At 34.6% G+C, this 5,245-nt stretch overlaps 1 long non-coding RNA gene across 6 annotated transcripts in view; it reads right to left on the bottom strand.

Annotated features, from left to right (window-relative positions):
- Positions 1-1,792: 1,792 nt before the first annotated feature.
- LOC119596056 overlaps positions 1,793-5,245 on the bottom strand; it is a 5,025-nt gene continuing 1,572 nt past the window's right edge. For 3 of the 6 annotated variants that reach the window (XR_005230734.1, XR_005230732.1, XR_005230733.1), the window contains exons 2-5: positions 4,767-4,820; positions 4,435-4,640; positions 3,183-3,288; positions 1,793-3,008 (exon numbers count right to left, since the gene is read on the bottom strand). This is a non-coding gene — a long non-coding RNA (uncharacterized LOC119596056). Of the gene's footprint in view, positions 3,009-3,182; positions 3,289-4,434; positions 4,641-4,766; positions 5,078-5,245 lie in introns of those variants that run through there. The other 3 variants (XR_005230735.1, XR_005230730.1, XR_005230731.1) reach the window with 2 other exon arrangements.

Genomic DNA, 5,245 nt, shown 5'->3' with positions numbered 1-5,245 from the left:
TATATATATAAATTACTTCTAATATTCTGAGTTCTGAAGCATATTCATTGTGATGCGTAGAAAAGGCATGAATGAAAATGAATATTTTCACAATACAAGAGATATATCTGTCTGGTTTTGATTATATCTTCATCTAAAAGACATGGATACATGTATTTCTGATGAAGATAAAATTGAAACTGTTCAACTATATCTCTTGCATTCATTCTCATTCATACCTTTTCTAGATTTCTAATTCAGAGTTCTGATGTAATTATCCATGAACATTTGCATTTTAGCAAAATGACCCCAAGTTAGTCGTACCTTGTCTCAATTCCACTTGCATAAGGCTAATCTGGGTTATGTGTGATGGTCGGTCCTGTCTCATCTTTCAAAACATATTTTTTGATGTTATTTGATAAAACTAATTGCCAAATAAACATCTGCCTTCTTAGCACCATATAATAAATTTGAATGTCTGGAAAAGCACCAAAAGCCTTCATTATGTTATAGAAGCAGTCCATATCCCTTAGTTTGTCCTTAGCTCCTCTCCAAGCAAAATTCAACGACATTCATTTCCTCTCTCTCTTTCTTTCACTCTTCCTCTCTCTTTCATTTATTCAATTATCTTTTCTTTCGTTCTCTATCTTTTTTGTTTTATCTCTCCATCTCATTCTTTTATTTCATCTCTTTCCCTCTCTCACTCCTGCACTTTAGCTCTTTTTATCCCTTTCTTTCTGTCCTTTTCCTCACTCATTTGTTCATTCACTCTCATTCACCCATTTTGTCTGTTTGTCAAGAATAATAAGTATCATTAGCTTCCATGCTAGATTATTTAGATTTTCTGTCTTAAACTAGCAAAATATCACTTTATATTTGGTCTGCTGCACCTTGTCACTTCTACTGCATTTCTGCTGTTGCTTGTAAACAAATTATGAATGAAAAATTATGCAGATATGAGAAAATATTACACAATTCTGCACAAAAGCAGAGTTGGCTGACTGATCTCCACATTTTTCTGGCATTTCAATTTAGTTCTGTGGCCAGGGAAGCTAATGATCTCTGTGGTTCCTTACAAACAGACAAAAGAAGGAAAAAAAAATAAATAGAGAATGAAAGGAAGAAACATGAAAATGAATTATGTCTTATTGGTAATAGCTCTGTTAAAAGGCAATATCATATAAGGTGAAACTCTGCTATGCTAAAGCTTGGGGCCCAAAACAACTCAGATAACTAATATAGAGGAGATACTTCATGGAAAGGCAGTTCTGGGTGCAGAACATCAGCTAGTATAAAAATGCATCCAAGTATCAATCAGAGGAAGAAATGCAAACATGACTAAGGCCCCATGCACATGATCAAGCACTGCCTAACAGGCACTTGCTTAATACCCATTGTTCTAGGAAAACTGATGGGCAAACTAATGGAGTGCCCATGCCTGTGATTGAGAAAATTAATTATCTACGGCTGTCTGCCATGTAGTATGACTATTTGCTGCTGAATATGACTAGATGACACCCATGTGTATAATGACACACAGACTTTGTCCGGTAAATAGGTACAGTTCACTCTGATTGTGTGGATGGGACCTAATCAATAATTAACACTTGTTCAGACATAAATGTGTAAGCACAATAAATAAACTTAAATTACAATGGACATGGCATGCCTGTCATTTCATCTACAAACACTGGGTTAATATCAGCATAAAAATATAATATAATAATAATAAAAAAAAGTCATGAAGCTTTGGCAGACATTTCACCTTTGTTTTCAAGAACAATTTTTAGGTAATTCTTATTAAAAAGGATTACACATTATAAATGCTATTTATTCAACTGTCAATCACAGGTAGAAACAGAAATATCAGTTATGTTTTGCAGGTAATACCAGCAGAAACTGCAGGTATTACCTGCACAAATTACCTCAACAAATTCTTGCATTCAGATAATGAAAGAATTCTGGAATGAAATACTTAGGCCATTCCTATTCTACTTGTTTTCACATTAATTACTTTTGCAATAGACATAAGACTTGAAATATTTAACAGCAAGTTTAGCACACCAAAAAGAAAAAGGTACTACAATTATAGTTATATACTGTAAAACTTACTTTTTTGATTAAGTGCATTTTCTATTGCATTTCCAGACACCTGACAGGTGTGTCACATGGCAGGATGTAAATGGATAGCTGACATAAAGGACAAGGCAATTCTATATGGTCAGGTAGTCCAGGTGGCAGAGCAAACAGCAGCTGGCATAGAATTGCATCTAATTTGCAATCTTAGGAAGGAACAGGAAAATTAGTTGCACCTAATGAGTAATATTCCTGTTCAAAAGCAATAACATATCTGGTGAAATTCATAATTATATTGGAAAATACTAATCTGCTTAACAATTTTATGCATTAAGGATTAACCTGGCATAGAACAACTAGGCTTTTGCTAAATGTGTAGCAAACATCAGATTGGAAATATTATTTTAGAACCTTGGTAATAAAAATGAAAGGCTATAATAATCACATATCATATACTGTAAAACATATTTTGTGGTTCTAAGTGCATTTTCCCTGTTAACCACCTCATCTTACAAAAAGGCCAGTTTTATTTGAAGAATGACATGACACTGAAGCTTACTTTTAACCTGAAGTAAAATGGTGTTTTCCTAAACTATGGCCTTCCTGCTGAAGTTTCTGGATGACACACTCATAATCTTTGGCCTCTAAGACTGGTAGACCTTGCATCTCCCAGTTATTTTCTATAGGGTCATCTGAAGTGAGCAGTGTATAAGACTATCAGCACCAGTCAAGAGCTGCCCCTCCTTGGGTGTCAAAATTAAATTATAGTGTCATGTGTCAAGTGCCCCACAGCATAACTGACAGACATTACATTTCCTTGGATGTCTAGTTGTATTTGTTTGTTAACTTCTGCAGGGTCATCAATATTCTTGACTATTGCACTATCATATTCATCTTAGAAGAACTGAAGAGTAACTGGAAACTACAGTTGCAGCCATTACTCCACACAACCTCTGCCAACATGGTACAAAAGGAACAAACTTCTATTCATGAAATTGGATCACAATTTGAACATTTGTTGCAAATATCTGCTAGTGCTGTTTAAGCACTCAATAACTTTTGTATTTAACTTCCTTTAATGCATAAGTATAGCCTATAAGACACATGTAATAAATACACTGTATTACCTGGGTGATGTCTCTTTTGAGCTATGCCTGCTGATCCCTTCTGGACAAATCACTGATTCCTTCCTTGTTTGACAGTAGATACTTTTGAATAAAGAGACTGCCATATCTGAAATAAAATGCTACTGTCTGTAACTTGGTCACCCAGGACTCTTCCACTCACCAAATACATTATATTAACCTCATGGGAAGTTTACATATTTGCTAGTTTTAATTTTTCATATCTTCTTTATAACAATATAAACTCATATGTCTGAGCATCTACAAACAAAATTTCATTATTATTTTTGGAGTAAGTTACTAAAGCTATCATCAAATCTAGCATGTAATTTTATAGTTATTTGAGTAAATAAAAGTACATAAAGAAGATTAATGTCAGTTTCTGTAATTTTTTTCATTAGTAGACTTCTGCTCTTTATCATGTAGATCTTATATGAAGAAAAAATGTAACAGATGCAATAAATCAAGAGAAAAGTAGTGATAAATGAAACACTATTGCAAAGCTCTGGAAAAAAAGTACCAGTTGTTATATCTGTAAAAATTATATGAAAATAAACTAACAGGATTATATGACATAGAATTATGAAATTCCTCAATTTATCTATTGATAATGTAAATATAAAAAAATACAACACATTTCTTCAAATAGAAAATATTAAGTTGATATTTAATGAATCACTGGTAGATTTTAATTGGCATTTTCTTGTAAATATACTGTCTGTGTTCATATCCACCTGGATTTTACCTGTGATGCCCTGGAAAAGAGAGAGAGAGAGAGAGAGAGAGAGAGAGAGAGAGAGAGAGAGAGAGAGAGAGAGAGAGAGAGAGAGAGAGAGAGAGAGAGAGAGAGAGAGAGAGAGAGAGAGAGAGAGAGAGAGAGAGAGAGAGAGAGAGAGAGAGAGAGAGTAAAATCTAATATAACCTACTGAAACTTTGGTGTCCAAAACAAATTGAACCACTCAAGTATAAAATGCAGTGGATGTCGGTACTGTAAAAATATGACTGCTACTGGGAATATAACAGAAAACTTCAGGACACCACATGATACATGACTTTTATGAGTCTAGCGACATATCACACCTACACATCTGTCACTAGCCTCTGCAAAAAAATTCACATTTTAGTGACAGCTTGAACTGGATTTACACATTATACCAAGGACAAATTAGGGATGATATTCTTGTAGAAGCCAAAAAGTTAGTCATTGGTACGATTGTAATACCACAAATAAAAGTTTGGAGAAAAAGCCACTCACAGCCAAGTTCACTCGGTGCTGCCCAGTTTTAGCTCTATCTTGCCACACTTGCCGAAGTGAAGTGTTTGCTGGGAGGTGTTGGTGGGTAGAGCTCCACATCAACCCTCCTTCTGGCCATTACCAAAAGGGGATACCCGTCATGGCAACCTTAGATTGTTGAAAAAATTGTCTGACGTGGAGCTTTGTCTCTGGTGAATGCATCCATACTGTAAAGAATTACCCAAAGGGTTTTAGATGAAGAACAGTCAATATAATTAGGAATAAAAAGTTGAATTTGAAAGCAGCTTTGTCTATCTTTCTGTGTAAGTTTTATTCCCTGACTCTGCAACTACCTGGATATGCATGATGTCCTTATTTCATTTGCTTGGTAATTACTCCGAGTAGAACTGCAGATATAAAGAAACAACTACATGGCCATAAAGAATATATTAAACACACAGGTTAAAAATAATTTGTACATGGTAGCGAGCAATCCAAAGCTGCTTATTAAAGCTGAACATAGTTACTTCAAGCAAGACTGAGGCCTCTGTGCCTTGCAAGATAAAACTTGTAGTTTATCCAGGCTATTTTTTTTTTATCATCAAATAAGGAATGTATTAATGTGGAACAGACTAAAACCCTGACCACTGACTGCTGACGAGGCTTGGATCATTTTAGGTTACATATTCTCTTTTGTCAAATATTCAAGGGTTTTTATGTATCAATGGAATCTATAGGACCTAATAAACAAATTGCTGGCAAAAATATTCACACAAAAATATGCAGTCAGTGTTTTCAGGAAAACACTGACTGGGTGTCACTGACCAACTTC

Source organism: Penaeus monodon, chromosome 37 (assembly GCF_015228065.2).
Source record: "Penaeus monodon isolate SGIC_2016 chromosome 37, NSTDA_Pmon_1, whole genome shotgun sequence".
In the NCBI taxonomy this organism is placed as follows: Eukaryota; Metazoa; Arthropoda; class Malacostraca; order Decapoda; family Penaeidae; genus Penaeus; species Penaeus monodon.
The sequence above is the reverse complement of the archived record's forward strand: the minus strand, read 5'-3'. Positions and strand labels throughout refer to the sequence as shown.